Consider the following 26,932-nt stretch of genomic DNA (forward strand, 5'->3'; position numbering starts at 1 on the left):
TTTTGACAAGGGTGCAGGGGGTGTCACTTTGACACCCTCTAGCACCCCCAAAAAAGGGTCGGGGCCATATGGCAGCCAGACCTGCCCTAAGGGCAGGTCTGCCTGTCATATGGCACAGGTGTGCATGCACACATGTGCATGCACACCTGAATCGGTATTTCACCATCAAATTGAATTTGATGGTAAAATACTGATTTCTTAGGCCTTGTGGGACTCATAAGAGTCCCCCCTACATATCAATTTTACTGAATCTGTAAAAATACCGGTCGGTAAATTTACCGACCGGTATATTTACAGATTCGGTAAAATTACCGATCGGTAAATTTACCGAACGGTAAATTTACCGATTCTGCCCCCTACATCTCAAAATCCTTTTACCGGTCGGTAACGGCCGAATTCGGCCGTTACCGACCGGTAAAACCCTACCTACATCTGGCCCTAAATCTCTCGATATGACGTCACTACTTCGAGAGCACCTCCCAACATCATTATAGCTAAGGCAGCTTCAAGGTGATATCTCTGCAGCTAGGGAAGTTAAAAGGATAACATCACATCCTTCATGGTAGCTCCATTTATGACATCACTGCAGTAATGCGATCTCTCAGGGTGACGTCATTGCAGTGTAATGGGAATACAGTGAGGACACTTCCTGGCATGATGTCAACGCAATAAAGGCAGCTGCCAGTGTAGCATCACCACACTAAGGGCCCATTGTATTGCCTCGATGATGATAAGGGTAGTCACAGTGTGAGGACACTGTGCTAAAAGGTAGTTAATAGTGCGAAATCGGAGCAGCAAGTGTGTCACTCACTGCAGTGAGGGGAGCTTTCAGTATACTATCTCTACTTTAGTAGTTCCAATAGTGACGTCACCATAAGCAGAGCTTTACATGGGCAGGTACTGTCTGGTACTGAGTACCTGAGCTACTTTATTTCGAAAGGAAGAGTCCAAGTGAGTTGTCCCTATGGTAGGAACAGTTCCCAGAGTGATGTCACTCTGAGTTGTGCAGCTCCCAGGGGGAGGTCACAACAGGAAGGGCAGAACCCACCATGACGTCATTGTAGGAAATGGTGCATCCAGGGCGAGATCAAGGTTGAGGATGGGCAAAAAGTGGCCAATGCTCATTATATTGCTCTTCCAGTTAAGGGATACAACTTGCTTAATTTACGAGCACTAATGGATTCAAAAGCTCCTTGGATATAAAGTTAAGTGGGTGAGTTGATGAGTAACTCAACAAAATATCTTTCCATATAACCTCCATCACAGTCTAATTGGTTATGCTAAAAAGCAAATAGGACAACATTGGCCAGTGTTAAGATAAGCTAGTACAATATAAATGGAGTAAACTTATTTATGTTATCTGTATTTGTACAGCACACTATCACCTGTCAGGGCATCCTGGTGATGAGCAGGTGTGTTCCTAGCACTGCTCATGGGAGATTGGATAGTTGAAAAGCCAGGTCTTCATCTTCTTGCAGGATTCAAGAACAGAGGAGGAGGGTCTAATGTGGAGTGGAAGACCGTTCCATGCTTTAGGAGCGATATAAGAGAATACCAGTCCTCCTGATCTGGTTCGGTGTGTGCGTGGGATGTGTGCGAGTTTGAGTCCTTCAGAGAGGAGGTGTTAGGGGGGTTGGTGGAAGATGTGACTGTTCAGGTAGGTGGGGTCTATGTTGTGTAGTGCCTTGAATATGTGGGTGAGGAGCTTGAAATGAGTGTGTTTGTCTGGCAGGAGCCAGTGGAGCTCCCTTAGGTGTGGTGTGATGGGAATTCTGTTAGGGAAGTTGAGGATGATTCTAGCTGCAGAGTTCTGAATGGTTTGTATTCTTCTAGTGAGTCGCTTGATGATCTCAGCAATAGAGTGTCTTCCCATAGCCCAACTTGCTGGTTACTGGGATATGGGTGACAGTTTTTCAAGTGTTGCTTGAGAGACATTTGAAGTTCTTCCTCAGCATCTTCAGGGTGTGGAAGCAGGATGCAGTGACAGTACAATGCAGTGTCTCTTATGACATAAACTAATCTTGCACCATATAATAAGTCATTCTTCAAACAAGTAAGGTCAATTGAAGGATATTTAATCACAAAAAGAACAATATTAATAAAAAGTATAAATATGTAGTGTCAGAATAATGCAAACCGGGAACTGTTTGTATAAAAATGCATCTGTGTTCTGCCTAGTGCAAAGGTAACCATAAACAAAACCCATATCTCTGTATGGTAATGCTCTAGGCCTCACCCTGCCTTGATCAAGAAGCTACTGAACAGTTCAAGAGTGAGAATATAATAGAGTTGCAGTTGTGGTCACAGAAGATCACAGGTTTACACCTGGGCATATCTGCCAAGAGCAATGCAGCAGTGGCTAAAATGAGAGGTGGGTGAGTCACTGAAAGCTCGAACCAGGCTCCATGTTGATGCCTGGCTCTGAATCAGTTCGACGTCCTGTTGGAACCTCGAGCCCCTAACATACCGAGCTGTTGTGTGGCTTCTGCCGCCCTCCCTCTACCCAGGATGTGGTGTTAGGGCTAAGGCTCCAGACTGTAGAACTCGGGAATCAGGTTTGAGTCGCAACGTCAGCTCAACATTACGTGATTCTGGGCAAATCAACTAATCTCCCCATAACTAGAAACAAGTGACCTTGTTTAATACAACTGGTGCTCATGTAAAGCATTCCAATATCACTCTATATTTTACGAACTATAGAAGACTGCGCTAAGGTAAAAACAAAGTCTTAACAAGAGGAAAGACAAATAGATACCCATTTACTCCTCTGATTTGTACAGAACGAAACAGGGCTAGCTCTAGGGTGGTGAGATGGGTGTGACTGCACCAGAGGCTGACTTCGGGTGTGACATCCTGTTTGCAAGTATATTATGGTTTGAAAAGCACCTGTTATCTCGTTCCTGGCATCCAGTAATTTTCAGGCAAAAACAAAAACAAAAAAGTCAAATATAAATCTGGTGATTAATGTTCTACTTAGAGAGAGATCAGAGGTTCGTCTAGTGGAGGTTTTGACTCATGTCAAGGTAGTGCAGGGAGTTAATATGACCAGCTGCAAAGATAGTGTACCATGCAGATCACAAAGTGCCTATAATGTAAATAGGTCAGTGGGTTACTGCTTTTGTCTGAGGGATCCTTTTGTTACTTACAACTAAAATCCTAACATAGAACCGTAAGCTATTAACCATTATCAAAGAGCTGCATGCCAAGTACAGTTTATTACATATTTATTTAATTTTCCCTCGTCTGTCGGGTCCCCCTACTATGCCCCACTGCTGTTACCTGCACTGACCGCTCTTGATTTACACACCTACGATTGATTGTCTCAGTGTAGTGTGGTGAGGTAAATTGCTTTGATACCCTACACTGATATGAGTGGCACTATAAAGCTAATTAAATGCATCTGAGAGAGAGAGTGGTTATGGAGACTTCAGGTACACTGTTAAAGGATGGTGGTGAGGCAATCCGTGGTGGAGGTGGTCATTTGGGGGCACCAAAAACATTGTCACACTGGGCACCACCAGTGCTAAAATTGGCCCTGTATACGGGTTAAGTATGGCTCACTGTTTACGTCGCCCACATTTATTGTGACGGTGCATGGCTGCGATAAAGTGGATTCTGTGTTCAAAATGTCGGGTCAGCATTAGCAGTATATTTACATACCACACACATAATGTAGCTGCCTTCTGCATCCAGCTGATGGTCTCCATGTTTTTGTAAATTGCTGACATTATTGAACAAAACTCTTCTGAGGCCTAAAGGTTACTGGCCCTCGTGTATCCAAAATCTAACCTTGATGGTAAAACACAATGCCGACTGGAACATTGCTACTTTACTTTTGTTAAACGTAGAAAATGTATTAAGGAACTTCTACGCCTTTACTGGATCATTTCTTCTCACACTGTATAATGGGTTTGAATAAGATATTTTCTATGTACCATGTTCCATCTACCACTGATTTCACTAGCTTCAGCAGACAACATGCCCTCTAGCTCATATGAAACAAAAACACAGACACAAATCTAAATGCAAAGTGCATTGCAGGTTCAGTGCTGCTTCCCTTCCCCCACACATCACCCTTTACTTATAGCATTAGGCCTTTGAAAAGCTGTCATTCGTTCCCAGCAACGGAGTTAAATAAGTTATTGTTCCTCTTGATAGGCCGAGAAAGTGCTTTTTTCAGCAGAAACAAGAGGGTACACGTTTAACTACTTTTAAATAGAATAGGGAAAATTATTCACTTACCAGTATACAGGCTTAATGTAATTTAAATATTTTGACAAATTAAGCTCGACCATGTTAGAGAAATGATACAATCTAATGCTCAATAAATTAAAAGATTATGCAAACATATGCATTTCTGCTTGTAGGCTCATGTCATATTTTGTTTATTTTGGTAACAATAATTTAAGGAGGTCATGTTGTTTAACAGCCAGAGCTACCAACTTTGGAACTGGGGAATCAGATCCGGGTTCCTGTGATTCTGAGCAAATCATTAATGCCCGTATTTAGCAATATTTCACGCAACACAATGCAATTCAGTGCAGCAAGTAACCTTGTTGTGGTGTGCTGCGTGAAAGTGCAAGAATGCCCTGTATTTAACAATATATGGCGCATTCCTGCTCTTGTGCACAAACTGCTGCCTAGTGCCAACCCAGGCACCTTTGCACTATGGTACAAGGGTGCCTGCATTGTAGGCAGAATTGTTTTTCTGCAGGAAGGCTAGTACTGTGTTGCTGCCTATATGTTTTAGTCTTAACTATATTATAATTTGTGTGGCTATCTCTCACAGCTCCTGCTTCCATTCATAGGCACTGCACCCCAAGGTAAAATAAGAGCCCCTTACTGGTCACTCATCTGTGAAATCAAAACGCTTTCCACAGAGGATTATAATAAATACAACACTTTGCCAGCCACACACTCCCTCATGAGGTAGCATGATACTAGTTCAACAATGTACTTCGGCACCTCCGCATGTAGCAATGTACAACACATTGCAATATTAGAGCCCCATCTTTAATTTCGGGAGCAGGCTGCTGTTTGCTCCTCACCCCACCTGTTGGCAACCGTGACCCGTGCAGGTCAGAGCGGTGGGGCTGGGTGGGAGGGATTTCGACAGATGATGACACCTATTATCTCCTGTTGTGTGAATTCCGCACAGCTGCAGGAGATTAAAAATGTGTAAATTAATAGTTTTGTTGCCGGGAAGCACAATGGCTGAGCACCTTGGATTAGCCTTTACTGATGAAACGGCTTCTTTAGCAATATAAGCACCCCCTTTGATCAATGAGGAAAGGCAGGAAGGCAGGGCATAAGTACACTTTAAACGTATGCATCTAGAAGTTTCTTCCCTCTTCAAAGGCACAACTGTGTATAAAAGGAGGTCTTCATCAAGAAATAATTATATTCTTTGAGCAGGCAGAAATCCACTAGGTTTGCCTAACGTAGGTGAAGGGGTAGGATACCTATTTGTGTACATAATTTATATTGGTGGGAGAACGTACCCTTTCCACTTAAAAAATGTTCTTGCCTCTCCCAGTTGATAATCATCTATTATCTCCTGTTGTTGTATGAATTCTGCACAGCAGCAGGGGATTAAATATTTGTAAATTAATAGTTTTGTTGCCTGGAAGCACAATGGCTGAGCACCCTGGATTAGCCTTTACTGATGAAATGGCTTCTTTAATATTAGGAGCACCTCCTTTGATCAATGAGACAAGTATAACTCAAGCACTAGCATTAGCAGAAAGTTGGGAAGAGCTGACTGAAGTGAAACAGAATCAAGTAAAGACCTTTCTGCATGGGGCAATCATGACTGAATATATAAAAGCAAGCACTGCACCTGTGGGTTTAGTAGTAAACAATAACCCACAAATCGTATTAGAAGATAAGCAGGTCAGAAAAGATTGATCCCTAATTATACAGCAATGTTCTACAGACTGTTTAATTCCAATGATTAACAATGTCAAACGCCTGTCAGACACCATGCTGGTGAAGATCAAGATGACTTAGGACAACTTGGATATACAGATCAGAATTGAGATATTCAAAAAGAAACTTGATGAGGTGAATAAGGAGATCAGCCTCATGCAGAGCAAAGCTAAAAAGTTACAAAAAGACATCAAGAAGTTCTGACTTGAAAAACTCTATTACTACATAAAAGATGACTATGTACAACTTGACACAGAGTCACAGAAGGGAACAGACATTGGCCAGACTGGATCTTCGGCATCCGATTCAGAAGGCCGGTCCAATGAAAACTCTGACTAGAACCTTAGAGGCAGTAGACAGGGAGGACAGCGTAATTGATGATTTTGCAACTAATATTACCAGACACTGATGACCCACCAGATGAAGCCTTGACCTGGTACCCATGGCCCCCGCTGATGATGAATTTTCCCCCAACCCATTTCTTTTAGGGCAATCAACCTTTTTTATAGGAAGAGGAGGATGGAGGGGGAAATGAGGCAGAAGAGGTGAAAAACAGGTCCATTGGGTAGGACTCAGACCAGGAACAGGAGGGTATAAGGACCTGTAGCAAAACCAAGAAAAGCCACATGGGAACAAAAGACTTGTGGACCTGGTCATCAATCTAACAACTGAAAAGTTGACACAAGAGGAGCTCCAAGTCCTTAATAAAGGGTTGGGTGTTTTCCTAATCAGAATGTTGATACATCTCAACTGAGATGTGAACTGGCTAAGGTTTTCCACAAGATAAGACTTAAAGCCTTTTACAAGATGTGGGTCCCGTGCTCTCCATGCCACAGGAATCAAGCTATCCTGGCTGATGAGGGCTGAATGCCTGAGACCGGTCCTAGGATGCTTGTTTCCAGACCAGGATGGACTTAGCTTGGCAGTTCGGGCTGGACTGTTCCCATTGGGCGCAGGGTGAAGACTGATTTGCATATGGCCGGGTCCAAACTGGAATGGCTGGGTGAGCAAAAAAATGATGGATTTAGGCCCAGATTCTGTACTGTGGTGAATGTATGACATTGTTCTGCATTCTGTCCATCAATTGTTCTTTTTGCATTTGTCTCCCCGAGTGGTAAGGCTATGCTCAGATGTGGGTCCCGTGCTCTCCATGCCACTGGAGTCAAGCTATCCTGACTGATGAGGGCTGAAAGCCTGAAACCGGTCCTAGGATGCTTGTTTCCAGTCCAGGGAGGACCTGGCTTGGCCGTTGGGTTGGACTATTCCCATTGGGTGGCGGGTCAAGATTGATTGGCATATGGCTGGGTCCAAATTGGAATGGCATGGTGAGCAAAAAAACAATGGATTTAGGCCCAGATTTCTGTACTGGGGTGAATGTATGACATTCTTCTGCATTCTGTCCGTCAATTTTCTTTTTGTTTATTTGTCACCCCAAGTGGAATGGGCATGCCCAGATGTGGATCCCGTGCTCTCAATGCCACTGGAGTCAAGCTATCCAGGCAGATGAGGGCTGAAAGTCCGAAACTGGTCCTAGGATGCTTGCTTCCAGTCCAGGGAGGACCTGGCTTGGTAGTCCGGCTGGACTGTTCCCATTAGGTGCAGGATCAAGACTGATTTGGATATGGCTGGGTGTAAACTGGAATGGCATGTTGAGCAAACAAACAATGGATTTTGGCCCAGATCTCTGTACTGGGGTGAATGTATGACATTGTTCTGCATTCTGTCCATCAATTGTTCTTTTTGAATTTGTCACCCCGAGTGGGACGGGCATACCCAGATGTGGGTCCCGTGCTCTCCATGCCACTGGAGTCAAGGTATCCTGGCTGATGAGGGCTGAAAGCCTGAAACCGGCCCGAGGATGCTTGTTTCCAGCCCAGGGAGGAACTGGCTTGGCAGTTCCGGCTGGACTGTTCCCATTGGGCACAGGGTCAAGACTGATTTGAATATGGCTCGGTCCAAACTACAATGGCATGGTGAGCAAAGAAATTATGGATTTAGGCCCAAATCTCTACATTGGGGTGAATGTATGACATTGTTCCGCATTCTGTCCATCAATTGTTTGTTTTGCTAATGAACCTGCAGCACTGCTTATGCCACCCACTTAAGTAGCCCTTTGAACATGTCCCAAGCCTGCCACTTCATAGGCCATCACTGGCAGGATGGGAGGGAGGGCCTGAATAGGCTGTGTAGTGCCTCCACATAAAGAGCTGCATACCTCCTGCAGTTAGTCTGGAGCCAGGGCAGGGAAGATAGGGCCTATGTGCACTTCAAAGGCATGCCTCTAGAAGTTTCTTTCCACATCAAATGCGCAACTGTGTATAAACAAAGGATATTGGATACCACCACTTTGGTCCACTTCTGGGCCTGTGTATACTCTGTCAGGAAGAAGGACTACAGTGCTGCTACAAGGACTGCCACTTTGCTGGACTAATGCTCTCCAAGGAACCACTGCCCTGCTGTACTGACCTGCTGCATTGCCTGGGGAAGAATATCTAGGCCTGCAACTCCATCTTGACCCCAGGATACTAGAGTGACTCAAAGGGCTAGTCTTCTGGCATCCTCATCTGAGTCTCAGGGACATAACAAGCTCAGACGGCAGTTCCTGGACCCGTCTTCAGCGACTTCCTGATTTCCCAAGTAGGTCCCCTCAAGTACTGGCCCTTGGTGTGACTCAGCAGATCTTATGGCAAGCTTTTGTGCTCTTCATGACTAAGAACAACCATGTTTGCACCAGAATCTCACTGCTCACAGGAAACTTTATTGCAAGCCTCCGCCGCCTGTCTACTTGCACAGCAAGCATTGATAGGGGTGGAGGACCGCCAATGCGAAGCTTCAGTCCAACCGTCCGCAATACCTGGCCTGCTCTTCATGCCATGTTGACCACCACCATTGACACTGCTTTCTGCCTGTGCCCCTCTCTAACGCGAACAGGACTCTTGGCACAAAACTTGAGAAGGTAAACCTTCAGCGAGACTAACCTTGGACTCGATCCCACTTGCACTCCATTGCAGTCGGCTTGAATTTTTGACTTTGACCCAGTCCAGCATGACTTGATAGCCATGGTTGGCACTTTATGTATTTAGGCACTATATTGCAGTTTATTCTTTAAAAATTCATAACTCTGGTTCTAGTGTTTTGGTTTTTGTCATTTGTTCATTTCGGTTTGGATTTGTTCATTAATTTAAGCTCTATTTTCTAACCAGGTGTGGGTTCTTTTTGTGTGCTGTTTACACTGTTTTACTGTTTGATGTGCTCCACAAATACTTTACACATTGCCTCTAAGTTAAGCTTGATTGCTCTGTTCTAAGCTACCAGGGGGATTTGGGGTTTGCTTGGGCCTTCCTGACTAGGATTGTGGTTGTTGCCTGACCAGGGTTCAAATCCCAGTCAACTAGTAACCCAGGGCCTCATTTATGAAAAGATTTGCATCGCTGGTTGAAAACAGCGATGCAACACTCTTCATTGCACCTTCCTTGCAACACCATGCGTACTGCCATGCTTACTGTAAATACGTTTCATCCATGGTGTTGGAGGGACTGACCAGATACGTCAGGAATACTGACGTATCTGGTGGCGCAGTAATTAACCATTGCTGGAGTGTGTCGGAAAACAGACGCAACTCGAGCAATGTGTTATTACACATTGGCGAGCCCCAAGTAAAAGGGCCTGCGTTGGACCTTATGCCTACTGTGAAGCAAGCGTAAGGATGTCACGCAGTGAACTTCTAGACATTGCACAGTGAAAGAACACAGATTTCACTGCACCACTACTACAAGCCTTTTTTTTAATGAGGGATTACCCACCTTGTATACATTATACCTGGTGCTGGTATAATGTAGCACAGGGGTTTACAAAGTTACGCACCTGCCCAGAAGCGTCACTTTTAAAATATGGCACAGTGTGGCGCATTGTTTACGCTGCTGCTGCTTCAGAAAATAGTCACGCAACATCGGGGTAAGGCCGCTTAAAGAAGACCCAAAGTTTTTAACACCACCTTTGCCCAGCTGCACTGCACCTGCTACACTAATTCTTCATGCTCCCGAATGCCTGGACATAGAGTAGGCTCTAGTGGGCTTTTCCCCTCCTTCAGCCCTGATGCCACTGTGTCTGCTGCACTAACAATAGATGTGCCCCTGTGCTCTGTCCTATCAGCAGTTTGCACTTTGATCATTAGCCTTCTGTGCCCTGGTAATTGGTTGCACTGGGCTCCTTGCATCCATATGCCCTGATGTGACTCCATCTGCTGCTCTGCACCTCTCATATCAACCATACTTACGGGCTAAATATATTGCATAGATTGTGCTATGTGCGTTTGTGGACTAAGTGTTGTGCACAGATTTGTGTGTGATTTGTTATCCCAATATTTAGATCTACACGTAAAAGTATATTTCTAGATTATAACACTGGAACTGAGCAGATCGCATCGTATAATTTGTTAATAAGAACGTATGAATTAAACAGCCTGTTTTAAAGTGAAAATTGTAAGTCTAAAGTTAGGGCAGTACATGGGTAACACAACCTTTCATCCATCTATGTTCAATGAAGTCAGCAGCTGGCTAGTTGAGGGAAAAATGTTGGGCCTTATTTATGAAGGCCTTGCGCCACCGGTGCGTCACTTTTAACATGGGAAAAAGTGACACACCGGTGGCGCAAGGCTGTCATAAATGAGGCCCGTTGTATTTTAAAACCTTGAAGGGGCTGGAGCACTAAATAAAGTTGTAAATAAAATACTTAAAAAAAAAATATTGAGCCTCGTACTGTTTATACTCCCAGTAGTATATTGTAATTTCATTCATTGAACTAAAGCGCATATATTTTTAAAAACCCGAGGGTCTTTCACACCTCTTTAAACCTTGAATAGTTGAACCAGGAATTAACGAGGAGTTGATGGTTAGTAGGTCCTCTGTGCAGACGTAAACAAGCTCCAAAGATCCCCCCTCCTGAGCCATTCGGATGCACAGAGTGGACAGCCAAGTGAGTTCAAAAGCACCCTGTGAGGCCAAGGTCAGCTTATTTGCCAGAGCTTGGGAAACACGCTTAAGGCGACACATGCTAATTTCAAAGCAAATGGAAAGCCGCCCCACCTCCCACGGCCTCAAGCTGACTGGGCACACCAGACCCTTTCACGCTGGTGAGGTTATGCTGCCACGCTCTAATGGTATCCTGCATCTGAGCATAATAAATTAGGTTCATTCTTCAGATTGTTTCACGTTTAATAATTTAACTATACTTGAGAATGCAGGAAAACGGATCGACTGAATCGTTCTAATTGTAGGTATTTTTCTTCCATTTCACTTTTTTCACATTTTAATATAGAACTGTTGGTAAATCCACTGCAAACATGCGCATGCGCACCCCGTGCGCAGGTGGGAAATGGAGAGACGAATACGTCATATTTTACATTTATCTACAGTCGGAATAGGACCAAAGAAGTAATTATAATTGTATACTTATCCCCCAGCAGTATTACTAATGAGGACAAATCAGAGCTTTGTGAAGAAGACTTTTGTACTTCACAGGTGTACCAACTCTGCATGCCTGTTTCAGTGATGTAGCTGATCAGGGCCAGCTTTAGAGCTGGTGTCGCCCGGTGAGACAAATGGGCATATGTACAAGCCCCTATCGCCACCACAACATCACTTTTACCGACGTTGTGGTGGCGATAGCGGCTTAGCTTTATTTAGAAGGCTGCGTTAACCCACTAACAGTGGCTTAACGCAGCCTGGTAAATAAGGCCCCCTTTCACGCTATGCTTAGCATGAAAGGGGTGGGCAGTGGGTGTATTGCGGTGGGCGTTTCACCGCAACACCCATTGTTTTTTATGCTGCCCCTATGTACAAGAGTGGCGTACAACGGAGGCAACACCAAAATTAAGACCAGGGAAAACCTGGTCTTAAGTTGGCGAAACGAAGAGAAAGTCTTTTGCCCAAACTCTCAAAAAAGGAGCGCAAACAACAGAACATTGTTTTAGGAAACCCCCTCACCCACCTACCTAGTAGGTGGCATGCTTCATCATCGGGGCCCAGCTGGATCACCTAATGCAATCCAGCTGTGCCTCAACGCCTGAATTCCAGCAGAGCTGGTTGCTTGTGTGAGAAAAGTGAAGTACTATGTGAAGTGCAGTTATGTGATAAAAATGCCTCTAGGAATATCCCTTATAAAAGTTTTAATGAAAGGGTCCTAGGACATAGATAAAAACATCATCGGGATCAGCGTGAGGTTTTAACATGTACCTCTGTATCCCTTAAGGATTTAGGTCTACTAGTTTCAGCCTTCTGGTATGTTAAAGAGGCTTTCGTCAGGACCAGTTGAGTGTGTGGCAAAAAACGGGAAGGCCACAGTGGTGCAAATATCAGTACACATCCTAAAGTGTACTTCGTTCGATCAAAGCTATACCCCGTTCTGACCGTTTGTCAGGGTGTTTAAATCGTTATGACCTATGTTGTCAATCAGATCCATGAGGCAATGTCCATATTGAGTCAAAGTACTCCCCACTGAGGATCTGTAAGTAATAAGATCCCACCACACCCATGTTAATATTTTTCAGTGAAAGGAACTTAATTATGCCATGTGGAGCAAGAGTGTAATTTCAGGAATTTCATACAAAACGCGTGAAATGAAATACAAGAAAGTACACCAAATACATTAGCGTAATTCTGCTTGGGCCTGGTGGGAATGAAAGCTGCAGGTGTCAGTGCCACTTGCAGGTGGGGCAGACCAGAAGAAAGAATTAAGTATGCAGGTGCTTTCTTAGAAGAAAATTTGTTTGTTGGAACTGTAGACCTTATAAAGGACAAGGCTCACAGGCCCTAATGTGAAAGATTTACAAAGCTACCCTATTTGTGGGCGCCCGTGTTTTCCCTGTTGTTCACAGAGTTCTGAGTTGTGAAAATTTAGCCCATCAATGGACCAGTAACCCTTTAGTTGTAAAGGGGTGCTAATAAAGGTGACACAAAATCTTTTAGACTTATAATCCTTATTTATACAGATTGTACGCGATATACAAAAACCAAACTGAAGGCAATCAAAGGATGGGTAGAGGACCAGGAGAAACTGAATGCAACTCAAGGGGTACTTAGACAAGAACTATCTACCACTGGCCAAATATTTATTCTCCTTCAAATTCGTGAAGAAATTCATCACAATATAACAGATGCCTTCATATGTATAATTTTTGGATTTAACCTCAGCCTTCAATATGGTCCTGAGGGCTGAAATGTGGTAAGAAGTGGAAACCTGGGAATAAATTCAACATTGCTACCTATAGTCAAAATACTCTACACAGGAGCTGCTGCCCATGTAGAAGTGGTCCTAAAACAGAGCTTGAGCAGGCAATTTCCAACATCAGGAGAAGTAAAGCAGGAGCTGTATCATGATGGACTTTTCTGTCTCCGTGCAGAGTTGAGAGCCTGTCTTTATGTGCTTGCAGTGTGTAAAGTTAACCCCGGTTGTACATGATCTGTGAAAATGGTTCAACAACAAGCTCATTTGATTTTTGGACTGCAATACCCCAGCATCCTCAGCAGTGGCAATTTTGTTGACTTCGGTATTTAAGGTTGCCTGCCTGAGGCCTTCCCTTCATGAGTATTGAAAGAGTACAGATGTGTTTTTGGTAGAGCAACTATCGTGTGGGTTTAGTGACATTACCAAGAAGCTCTATCATCGAGGACCTGTGAACGTTACTGAGATCCTCAACCTTTGATATGGAGAGGGTGTGTAGTGTATGGAAAGATGGACATATGGAAATGCGCAGTTCTTTGCTTTACCCGTGTTCCTTACTTTCCTGTTTTTGAACTTTAGATATTTCTGTATCTGTCTGTTTTGATTTCCTATAAATGCTCCTGTGAGCAATGCAAAGAGAGGGGTGCTTCAATGACAAGTCATATGTGCATACTAATAACTACCTCCATCTGTGGTTCTTTATATTAACTGAAGATCTGAGATGTTTAAATATGGTTAAGTCCTACAGCTGTAATTGTTGTTCATTTCATATCTCCTTAGTATGGGTTTGGCATAACCAGAGTGTTTTACATAGTGGTCAATGTCAAATACTCCATGGTAATTTGGGATGCCATATATTAGTGTTCTTTCCTTCCAATTTTTCCCACCATATTGGAAAAATTTGTTGTAAAAAGCACAGTTTGTGCACATTTGTAAAGCCATTTCTCAGGAAACATTTATCTGAATCTCCAGTAGAAAAGGGCTGATTTCCTTGGTGATTTCAATCATTGACTCATTGAATGGGCGTGATCACTGCATCTCTAATTTGGGTGAAAATTTGCCATTGGATCAAGGGTCTAATGCAAGGTGAAATGTCTCTTATCACTTGAAACCTCTAATCTTGCAGTATTCTGTGCATTACAAAGATTCTTTTTGTATTGTGCAGTTTAAGCAATATAGATAGTTCAGTTGATTATACACTAGCTGCTGATATGTGTATCCAACTCAGCCGTTCATCCTCTCTGACTCTAATACATTCAGTACTAGTAAATTCAGAATTAAGATTCCAATAATAATAAATTATTACAATATGTTATTGTTATATTGCCTCGGTTATCCAGATTAATAAAAAGGGTAATAGGTTGATTTCTGGCATTAAACAATGCATAAGTATTAAAACATTCCTCTTGTCTTGAAACACAAATCAGCTATCTGTGGCCAGATTGATATTTGGTCAAGGAGTTTGAAGCACCTGTAATTATGTTATACCTTTAGGTGGAAAGGGAGCTTGCAATAAATAATGCATTATTGTATTTAATTGGTAGCAGTCTTTGACAGTTTTGTAGTGTATGCTTTGTGACTTTCCTGACTCTGAAAAAACAACCCCAAATGAAAGAAGGCCAGTCTGCCCCAAGTGCAAGGACTCTTAAAGATTGCGGTTCTGAGCTGTTGCAATGGTGGGATCAGTATTCAAGTATGCCAGTGTCAGATGACAGGGGTGGCCTTAGGCATGTGCAAGCTGTGCACCTGCACAGGGCCACCAAACCCCAGGGGACCACCACGCCAATATATATCCTTAATATAATAATCCTCTGAGGATGGATACATATTCGCGTGGCGGCCCCTGGCAGGGATTTGGTGGCCTCCGGCCCTGTTCCACTTCCAAACACCTTGACACCCCCCTCTTCACTGGCATCCGCACCTGCGTTCCTCCTGGTTCCTGATTGGCGTTTTTTTCCCCTACCCACTGCTGGCCACGTCGTGTGTCACAATACCCTCCTCCTCCTAAATGTTATCGTTCTGAGACGAATTCAGAAGGGTTGGATCAGCCACAGGTACTGGTCATCTAACACCTTTTCTGGATGTTTTATTAAAACACCTTCCTGTGCTTCCGGGGCCCCCTACCTACGCTACCTGCCCAGGGCCACCATGAGCCTAGAGTCCCCCCTGCAGATGAGATAGAAATCTTTTCACTCAAGCACTTTGGTAGCTATGGTCTTCAGCTGTTGAAATTCACAGCAGTTTTGTTGGACAATGAGAGATTCCCAAGCTAAAAGTGAACTCATGATAAGTGTGACCAGCCCCTTGGGACATCCTCTGGCAGTGTCATAATGGTTAGACCTATACGTTTCTCTCAGAGGCAGGAGAGATCCAAAAGGCAAGATGTACAGCTTAACAGATATGTACCAGAGATAAAACTGCCTTAGGCAGTACACATACTTCTCCAGCCTCTCAATTTCACAGGCAATGTGTCATTGAGGAGTGTGTCAGGCTTGTCAGAATTTACAAAAGCTTTTCATGAGAATAAATTCATCAGTACTAGGCCTGATAGTGTGTTACTGAGGAGAGTGGAGGGTTTGAATGAAGAGGTCACTTTGTCTTATCAGCCAATTTACATGAGTCCACCCTGTGTCACAAGCCATCGACTCTTCACACGGCCTATTATTTGAAGTCCTAATGTTTAAAGGCAAGAAGTACAGAGGTGGATTATGGTGTTTGTCTCAAGCCCTGAGAGGGCTGAAACGCGTTGGTTGAAGTGTTGTCAGAAGATTACCTTCATAATCCAAGCCTTGAGTACCGCGTCATTTGTGATAAAAAATATCTATCTATCTATCTATCTATCTATCTATCTATCTATCTATCTATCTATCTATCTATCTATCTATCTATCTATCTATCTATCTATCTATCTATCTATCTATCTATCTATCTATCTATCTATCTATCTATCTATCTATCTATCTATCTATCTATCTATCTATCTATCTATCTATCAATCTATCTATCTATCTATCTATCTATCTATCTATCTAACTATCTATCTATATCTATATATCTATATATATATCAATATATATATATATCTTTATATTACCTACTGGCGGTCGCCAGTAGGTAGTTATAGTTAGGACCTATTTTCCCTAGGAAATCCGCAACATTCTAGTCCCAATAACTTTGGTGCAGATTGATGAACCTTCGCAAAATGTTTAAAACTTACGGTCAGCTCCGTTCCGCTCCTACCCTGACAGTTGCGGGATAATATGTGTAGCGGGGGCCGAGAAAAAAGGGGGTCCCAAAACGTGTTTTCCCCTTGCAATTTCCCATGGGACATTTAGCCGCAGCTGCAGCCCGAACTGCTGAACGGAATTACTCCAAATTTGGCAAGGAGATAGTCTTCAGTACAGACTTGTCCCTTTTGCATAAATGGTGTCAATGTGCTAAGTTGTTACTGAGAAAATTACAGTTAAAAGTACATATATATCTATGGCCGCGGTGGATCCGCGCACCCTGCGCGCACCCTGATCGCACCCTCCCGATCACATGCTGAATGCTAATTGGCTGTCAAGTGGTTGTCAACATTCGAAACCAAGAACTGTTGGAGCTATTTTGTGCCGTGGTAGAAGCAAGGCTGAAGAAGTCTGTGGAATAAGTGTGCAAAACGTATAAAGGGGGCAGGGTAGAAATACCCTGACTCTCTAGACCTGTTTAGGGGGTCCCAGAAGGTCTCCCAGGCCCCCCCCAATTTGTTTTTTAAACCGCTAACTGAGTGCAGGGTGCACGGATCTTGCTGTAACAAAATACATAAATAGAACAGAGCTTCTTTTATAATTATCTCCCATGGGGGCCAAATCCCAGGGGCAAAATTATTAAATTTAAAGGGGCACCTCAGGGACCGCCACCCCCAAGGGCTACAAAAAAAACTGTTGAGAGGGACTCAAAAGCCCCTCACAGTATAATTTGTGGGGGAGCTCAATGGCCCCCCAAGCCCTGGGGACCACCCGCCCCGGGGCTTTATGTATTGTGGGAGGAGGGCTGTGTGGCCCCCCTCCTGGAGCTCTCGAGGGCCCTGGGGACCGCCACCCCCCAGGGCCTGCTCCTGCAATGTCCTGGGGTGCCCACCCTCAGGACACCGTTTTTTGATATGAGAGGGCGGGAGTTTCCCGCCCTCCCATAGCAAACGTGCTTTAGATTTCGATAGAGAGAGCAGGGAAACCTGCTCTGTCATTCGAAATCCACACCATATTGCTTTTCCACACAGGGAGCTGCATGTTAGCAGCTCCCCATGTGGAAAAGCAATGCCAGCTCCTGAAGGATGCAGGGAGCCGGCTGGGACCATGGAGGCGTTGGGGCTCCCCCCCATGGTCCCCAACATTTTTTATAAGCCTCGGGGGATAGGGGCTATTATTTTTTACGGTAAATTTAAGAGTCGCGCATCCAGTGTGGCACTCAGTGAGGCCCCTTGGTGTGCACACGTTGGAAGCACGACTACTAATCTGTAGGGTGCGCGACTCCAGCGCGTTTGGTTGGGTGTTCGACTCCAAGCAAAAAAAAAACCACATTTTAGATATACATCAAGCGAATTTGTTTAGATCTTGGGTGGCTCTAAAAAGAGCTGTTGTGTTTATTGACAGAGTTTTGGTACCTACAAGCAAGTACTGATGCAGAGTCTGAAGTTTATGAGGAAGACTTTGTTTCCCTCATCTGTAAAATGTACACCATCTCTCCTATAGATGCCATTCATATTGACACACAGATTGTTGTGGTAAATGGACCCGATTCTATAGTCTCGGAGAAATGCAGAAACAGATTTATTCACGTTTCCGAGCTTTCTCAATCTGTGGACAAAATTGATTGGACCAGTTCCATTTCTGCCTTTGGCATATGTTAGAATAGACAAAGGTAGTTTGGGGGAAAAGTGACATCAATTCTCCAAAGGTGTCCTTCATAACCATTTCCAGACCTACCCCAGTCAAAGTGCCTAGGTCATTGCCACCACAGTGCACAATTAATTATGAGGTCAGGGTGTTGGAGATGCAAAAAGGATTTAAACAATGGCATCAATTGGTGCCACTTTAACCATCTCTGTCCGATCCATTTAATGTCTACATTTGGTAGACCTATGTCTTTGTGAACTCCTTTGTTTTCTGCATACCTTTGGCTCCAGAAAATAAAGCTGTGTCCCACAATCCGCACTCTAAACATCTTGAAGGGAGGTCTGGATGCACTCAGATGGTCTCTGTAAATGAAATGGCAGTTTGAAAAGTAAGATTTTTTAAAAATGGCGGATAAGATGCAGTTTTTTAAAAGAATGATTCTTATTGGTTAACAAAAACTGTTTGAAAGGAACAATACATAAGGATAAGCTGATATGTTGAAAAGTCAAGCACATTTGTTGTTTTGATTAGCAACATTGTGGTGAACTTGTGACCTGTGTGCCCAGTTAAGTGTTTGATTAACTGTTTCTATGGTAACAGGCAGAAGGCAGATTGGGGGTAGGGTTCACATTTATGTCAATTGGAAAGGGTTGGAATGTGTAACCAATAGAAATGTGTGTTTGCTTTTGAATTAATGTGGGAAGGAATGGGATTTGATGTGTAGATGTAAATGTGTTGAAAATGAGAGGGAAAGTTTGCCATTCTTTGTTTTTGGTGAGAGGTGTACAGAACAGAGATTCTGTATAAGAAAATCTGGTGTGTGATTGACATACTTCTTAATCTACAAAAGAATTTGAAAGGTGAGTTATTAATTTGTGAGTGGATGAATGTGGTGCATTTTGATTTTAATCAGAATAATGTGTTTCTCCTGCTAAAGTGCAGGGAATACTTTTTTCCCCTAGAATCTTATTGTGAGTGTGCGTGCATTTAGAAACCATTCTGAGATAAGCATTTGCGTATTTCATGTGTTTGCAGACAGATAACTGTGATGTTCTCATGTTTTGGAAGAATTAGAAACCAGCAATTTTTATGTATTTGCAAAATGTGTCAAGTTTCTACATTAAAATGCAGGACTCCTTCTAGACTATGCAATGTGTTTTAGTAAAAGGCAAGGGGTAGTGTTGCTGATCTTGAATCACACAGTGAGTCTGTGTGCATTTAGGAATCACTCGGAGAGAAGCATTGTGGTACTTCGTGTGTTTGCCCACATGTAATTGATTAAAAACCTATTGTGTTCTCACATTTTGGTAGAATTAGAAAATAGTATTGGTTATGTGTTTGCAAAATGAGTTTAGTTTTAATAGTAAAATGCAGCAATGAAATATGTGGAATGAATGCTTGATGTGTTTGCAGACACATAAGTACATGTACTAATGCAGTGAGCCAAGCTTTAGGGCATGTAGTGCTTCAAAGCCCTATGTTCTATGTATATACTGGTCTAACCACCTTCACACTTTCAGGCCTACATTTCCCCAGTCAGTATCTATACACTCCATTTATAAAAAATACTGTTATTTGTCTAGAATCACACTGTGAGTCAGTGTCCATTTGGGAAAATGGAGAGAAAATGATTTGGTTGGTTGATGTAATTGCAGACTTATACGTACATGTACTCTTGCAGTGAGCCAGGGTTTAGGGTACACAGTACTTGGAACTCCTATGCACTAGGCATGTAGTCGTCTAACCACCTTCACACTTGTGTTTCAGGCCTATATTTCCCCAGTCAGTACCTGTACACTCCATTTATAAGAAATACTGTTATTTGTCTAGAATCACACTGCGAGTCAGTGTCCATTTGGGAAAATTGAGAGAGAATGATTTGGTTGGTTGATGTGTTTGCAGACATATAAGCACATGTACTGTTGCAGTGAGCCAGGCTTTAGGGCATGCAGTGCTTGAAACTCCTATGCACTTTGCAAGTAGTAGTCTAACCACCTTCACACTTGTGTTTCAGGCCTACATTTCCCCAGTCAGTATCTATACACTCCATTTATAAGAAATAATGTTATTTGTCTAGAATCAAACTGTGGGTCAGTGTCAATTTGGGTAAATTGAGAGAGAATGATTTCGTTGGTTGATGTGTTTGCAGACATATAAGTACATGTACTGTTGCAGTGAGCCAGGCTTTAGGGCATGCAGTGCTTGAAACTCCTATGCACTACGCAAGCAGTAGTGTAACCATATTTACACGTGTGTTTCAGGCCTACATTTCCCCAGTCAGTATCTATACACTTCATTTATAAGAAATACTGTTATTTGTCTAGAATCACACTGTGAGTCAGTGTCCATTTGGGAAAATTAAGAGAGAATGTTTTGGTTGGTTGATGTGTTTGCACACTTATAAGTACATGTACTGTTGCAGTGAGCCAGGCTTTAGGGCATGCAGTGCTTGAAACTCCTATGCACTATGTAAGTAGTAGTGTAACCATCTTCACACTTGTGTTTTAGGCCTACAATTCCCCACTCGCTGTTGCAATGTCATAATGATTCTTTCAGTACCATGTAGTAATCCATTCACTAAAGTAAAAGTCAACCAATTAAGAATTCACCCAGTGTCTTATAGTACTGTAATCATTCAGTTAGTAAGCATGTACTCATGCACTGAGCCAGGCTTTTGGGCATGGAGTGCTTCAAAGTGCTATGCACTATGCATATCGTAGTCTAACAACCTTCACACTTGTGCTTCAGGCCTACAATTCTGCAGTCACTATCCGTGCAATCCAGCAAACACACTGTGACTACTGTTGCAAAACCATAGTGACTGTTTATGTACCATGTATTCATCTATTCACTAAAGTAAAAGTGAACCAATTATGAATTCACTCAGTGTCTCTCCTTATAGTATTGTAATCATTTAGTTAATATGCATGTAATCATGCAGTGAGCCAGGTTTTAGGGTTATGGAGTGCTTCAAACTGCTATGCACTATGCATGTAGTGGTCTAACCACCTTCACACTTGTGCTTCAGGTCTACAATTTCTTAGTCAGAATTTATATGAAATGTGTTTGTACAGTAATAGAAAAGTATAATTTATAAAGTTATCAATAAACACTTATTTATGATGATTTATTACAGATACTGTTGATCATCATTAAAATAAAGTTATCATGCCGGAGAAAGAAAGAAAAAGAAAAGGTCAGAAAAAGGATACTTACTTGCAAAAAAACTCAACCACAAGTATTAGATGACCAACATAATGTGGCTAAAAAGAGAAACATTTCTGGTAAGACCACAAAGAACTTAATTAAAAATATTACTAGACTCAGAAAAATAACTGAAAAGGTTGAAAGCACTGAAAATGTTGCAAGCACGAAAAAAGTGCAAAGAATAGGAAAGGAAAAAAAGGCAATATACATTCACAGGATACAACTTATAGCAAAAGAAGAGAAAATCAATATAAAGAAATTCGTAAAAAAATATTTTATAATAGAGTAGTACATAATTTGATGAAAGATACGAAGAAATATAAAAATAGAACACTATTTTATAAAAAGAAGAAGCATATCGAATCCATTGTTGAAAAGGGTTTTGAAGTAAAAAGGAAACTATTCATTTTAGTATTAAACAGAATTCGATCACTAGATAAACCAATCCATTTAATGAAGGCCAAAAGTAAGAAGAAATGAGTAATCAACAGTAGTAATTTTTGTGATATTTTTTTAGGGGTATGGAAAGACAGTTCAAGTTCTGAGCCTTTTTTTTAGTGAAGAGAGTTATCTTCAGACCAATGATTTGTTGCATGCAGTTGACACCAGTGGTCGGGCTTAAGAGGTTAGAAACCGTTGTCCATTTGAGAAAGAGAAAATGGTTCCCAGATATGCAGAAGAAGTGATAGCTGATGAAGTTCTAGGCAGACGTCCTAAAGCCCCAGTGTACACTTGGGATTGTATTAGTATTTGTATTGTACGACAAAAATCTATTGATAAATTATGCAGTTTCTTACAAGCATATAGTAAAATAAGTGTTAAACAAAAGATTAAGGTGTTGCAAAGAATAGATGCTTGCAGAGTGAGAAAAAATACTGGTTTGCATGGTCATTCTCTGGCTTGTCTTTCTAGGAAAGTATGTCAAAGTGTTTTTCACCATTTCAGGATGTTGGCAGTACATCATACTCAAATGCGGAAGTTAGTGAGAAGATTGTATTATGCAAAAAGTCCAGCACTAAAGCTAAATGAGTTGAACAGTGCTCTTTTGCGTGTGTCAGTATCAGATGTGAAGAAGGTTTGTGATGACATTGAGTTTTTTTACTTTGGTCCTGAACAAGAGAGTGAAGAAACTCAGACATTAATAGAAGAAAATGTGGGAGAGAATGTTAAACATAGTTGTACAAATTTTTTTTAGGTGAAATTAAAAAGTTTAAGGTGATTTCAGGTGAAAGGCCAAATTTTTCTTGTATTTGTTGTCGGCGAACTCACTATAAAAATCAGACTATTCCTCCAGAATTGATAGATTTAAACACCTATGAGTCTATTCTCATTCAATGTGTACCCCTGTTTCAGGCTATTGTTCGTATGGAGCCTAAAACAGGTAAATTGCCTCCTTCAGATTTACAAAGAGGATTAACAGGAAAAGAGTTCTATTTATCGTTAGATTTAAAGAAAAATATTGAAACTATTGGTGTAGAGAGTGTAGAAGTGAACCACTAGTTATTCTTGTTAATGCTGTGCCGACTAACAATAAGAAAATCTGGCAGGAGTTAGTGGATGTTAGGAAAGTGCAAAAACAGCATTTGATAAAAAGCAATACATACTATCAGAATGTTTATATGGGAGAAGAAGAAATACTTTTAACAGCAGATATTGAAACGTCAAGTGGACAAATTGAAAAAGTGGACATGTTAAGATGTGAAGAAATCTATGAACATTACAGTGTGCATCCACTTCATTCAAAAGAAATGATTGGAAACACTATTGAGTTGTTCCAAATGAAAAAAGCAAAAGGATGTCCCATGAGTGTATGGGAAAAGAGCTTGAAAGCTCATTGTTTTCCACAGTTGTTCCCAACTGGAAAAGGAGGACGATATGATGAACGTCCTGCTCCATCCATCACCCTCCGTGCTGCTCCATGCTGCTCCGTGGAGCAGCACGGAGGGTGACGGATGGAGCAAGGAACTTTGGTATTCACCTATGTTTGAAAGTTCAAAAAGATTCCTCCCCCACCCCGACACTGACTCATGGAGCACGATTATATGCTAACAAAAATACCGCCTTGGTAATTTTTAGAGGACAATTAAACTCTAATAAGATATAATATATCTTTTTCTTTTTCTTTTAGCTGACCAGCCAATTTTTGCGGTCAGTTTGTTGTGAAATAGGCTTACTACAACCATTAGCCTCAGTGCAATAGGAATCACAATAGGTCCTGATGAATGTAGCAGTAGGGGACTGCTCATGAAACATGTCGACCAAGCTGAAAGTGCAACATAATTAGTTTGGTTTCTTTCTCCTCTCTCTCCCCCCCTTTTTTAACGTTCCCAGCCAGAGATACTAATAAAGTCTATTTTTTCTACTAGCCAGGGAATTTTTTATCTATTTATTTCCTCTCTATTGCACACCTTAAAGTATCACTTAGATTACCATCACTGAATCACACACATAGTCTATTTTCACATAATCTAGTGCTCCCGCATAGCACACCCCGCCCGTAGAGGGACGGGAAGACCCTCATGATGAAGCATGAAACTATGGGATTCATAGTTTGTGAGGGGTATTTTAAAAACACATTAGTGCTTTCCCCACATTTGGAGGTTAGCTACTAACAAACACACCACGAACAGACAAACATATATTTAAAAAAAAACATATATAACCACAACTGATTAAGGATAGAACTTTATTGTTTATGTATCTGTTTTTACAACGGTTGACAGTGGTTGTATCTTTACCTTTGAGCATTTGCTTGACTGAAATATTGTAAGAAATAGTACACTTCTTGCACATTTATCCCCTACTGTCAATCTTGTTTGAATATCTAAAACTGCTGTTTTAGAAAATAATTTATATGCATGTAGAAACTGTCGAGTCATTTTAAGGCGTAATTTGGATGTAGAAAAAGGTTTCGTTAATGGAGCAATGGGCAAAGTTGTGGATTTTGTTAATTATCAAAATAAAGATGGTATTGAATTCTTAAAAATTAAATTTGATCAGATTGAAGAAGTTAAACAAATTGGTTATTGTTCAGTTCATTTTTTGCTTGTTAAAGATGTATATGTCCGTAGAAAACAGTTTCCAGTTTCACTGGCATATGCAGTGACTGTTCATAAATCTCAAGGTTTAAGTATAGACAGTGCTTTGGTAAACATTTGAAATACTGTGTTTAAAAAGGTTATGGCATATGTTGCTTTGTCGTGAGTCAGAACATTATCTGGTTTGTTTTTGATTGATTTTGATGACACAAAGGTTACTGCAGATGCAAACTGTGTCAAAGAGTATAATAGGCTAAGAAGAACATATGCTCCCAATTTAGGTCAATATCCTGTATTTGAAAAGCGTGTGATTGGTCGAAAAACAAGGTATAAGAATATCTGTACTGAAGGTGTAGAGAAGGGAAAAAAACAAGATAATGTTGTGATTGCAAGCAAAAAGAAAAAGGACACTGTTGAAGAGATTGTTGGTTATCAGTTTGAAAATATTTTTTTTTGTCAACTGCTATGCTAATGTAGTGGTCAATGTTGTTTTTTTCTTGAAGGTTTGCAACAGCAAATTATAGAGAATATCAGGAAAAAAGATTTTGTTCCTTGTTGCATTCTGTTTATGAAAAATTGAGAACTGATACAATACATGATGTTCGTATTCTTTTGGATGTATGTTCTAGTTCTACAGAATTTACGCAAAATATCCAACTAGATGCTCAGGAATTTCTAATGTATATGCTTACCGTATTGGAAAATGAAGGTGTAGAAATAGAAAATATTTTTGACCTTTGTTATAAATGGGAACATTATTGTGAAAATTGTATGTAGACATGTAGCACTAATGTAGACACTGAAAGATTTATTTATTTGACATTACCAGACTGTAAATCAGTGTCTTCCAATAAATTAGTTAATACTGGAAATCAAAACATGGAGTGTAGCCAATGCAAATCAGAAATGTTATCAACATTATTTTGACAAAGATATGGACATTATATAATTTTAATGATGCAACATGTACAACCGATGGAAGAAAATTGGACACTTTAATACAACATTTTGTAGCAAGTCAACTATCAATATCAGAAAGGACTTTTGTACCAGTAGCAATAATTTTCCATGATGGTCCTTCCACAACATCTGGACATTATACTGCGTATCTAAAATGTGACAACTATGTAATGATGCTCAGTTGGTTTTTAAACAACGTTTACCTAGCGAATTACCAAATTCCTACTTAATATTTTTAAAGCAAAAGTTTTGGGAAGATAATTCAGCCTCTAATTTATTAATATGATTTAATAGGAGTACCCTTGGACAATTTCCATAAAAAGGAGTGCAAAAATACTATTTGGCCTCAAGGAAAGGTATATGTTTGAATTATGGACTTTTTCTTGCACATTGTCTCGGTGTATATTTTTAACCAACAACATTTACAGTGTTTATAAATTTAAATTATAAAATTTTCTTAGCAGTAACCATTTTATATATGTGTGATTTGTATTATCCGATATTTTATTGGGGATGGATTTTTTTTTTTTTTAAACAATCTAATTGATTGTTTTTTTTTGCCCTCTGTTATGTGATGAGTGCGATTGAAATCACTATTTCTAGTGAAATTCAATATATTCAATATAAGAACAGGAAAAAAGGCAAAGAAATTACTTTGTAAAATGTTAAAATTATGCTGTGCTGTTAAAAATGTATTATTACATGTTATAACTATTTTTTCTTTTCTTTTACAGATCCTAATTTTAAAATATGGAATTTATTATATTTTATATAAAAAACAACTGAATAAAATGTGTAGCGTTTTTTAGATGTATTACTGCTGAGGTAAGTTTAAGTAAGTCTTAAAATGCACAATGGACTGTGTTTCCGCATAGTTGAAAAAAGAGAATTCCATTGCACTCAGGTATCAAATAGGAGACAGCTTCAGAGCACCTGTCTGCAAGATATATGGTATAGTACACAATAGAAGGTGGTCCTGTAGGTCCTGGTAATTTTACAATTATAAGAAATAAAACTATTTAACTTAAAGCACACCACTAAGGTGTAGATTCAGATTCAGGAAAAAAAAACGTCTTACGAGTCGTATTTTTAGCCTTTTCCGTACGATTCGTAAAAAACCATCCGAATTGCGTAGTACGATCAGTTTCCAAAGATTCTGTACGAATGTTTACGGACCGTACGAAAAACAAGTGAAGAACCGTACGACACGGACTCTGCTAGTGAACCGTATGATTTGTAAACATGCTGTACGACCCGCCAAGTACGATCTGGACCGGAGAACGTGAACGCCATTGGTGCGGGAAAACGTCGTGTAAGAAGTGCGATTTGTACGGAAAACATCGCGTATAAGCGTCCCGCACAACCAAATAAAAAGATAACCCCCCCACAACGAAGCGCACGCGTGCCCTGCAAAAATGTCACATATGAGAGAGCCAAACATTAAAGTACGAAATGAACCCCCCCATCAACAAGGCCCACGCATACCCCGGATATACGTCGCGTATGATAGAGCCTCACAATAAAGTACAAAAATGACCCTCCCTTAAGGAACACTACGTCTACCCCCAAAATACGTCGCGTATCAGATAACCGCACAATACAGTACGAAAATGAACCCCCTCAACGAACCCCACGCGTAAACCTTAAATACGTCACGTATGAGAGAGCTACACACTAAAGTACGCAACGAAGCCCCCCACAAAT

Source organism: Lissotriton helveticus, chromosome 4_1 (genome assembly GCF_964261635.1).
Source record: "Lissotriton helveticus chromosome 4_1, aLisHel1.1, whole genome shotgun sequence".
In the NCBI taxonomy this organism is placed as follows: domain Eukaryota; kingdom Metazoa; phylum Chordata; class Amphibia; order Caudata; family Salamandridae; genus Lissotriton; species Lissotriton helveticus.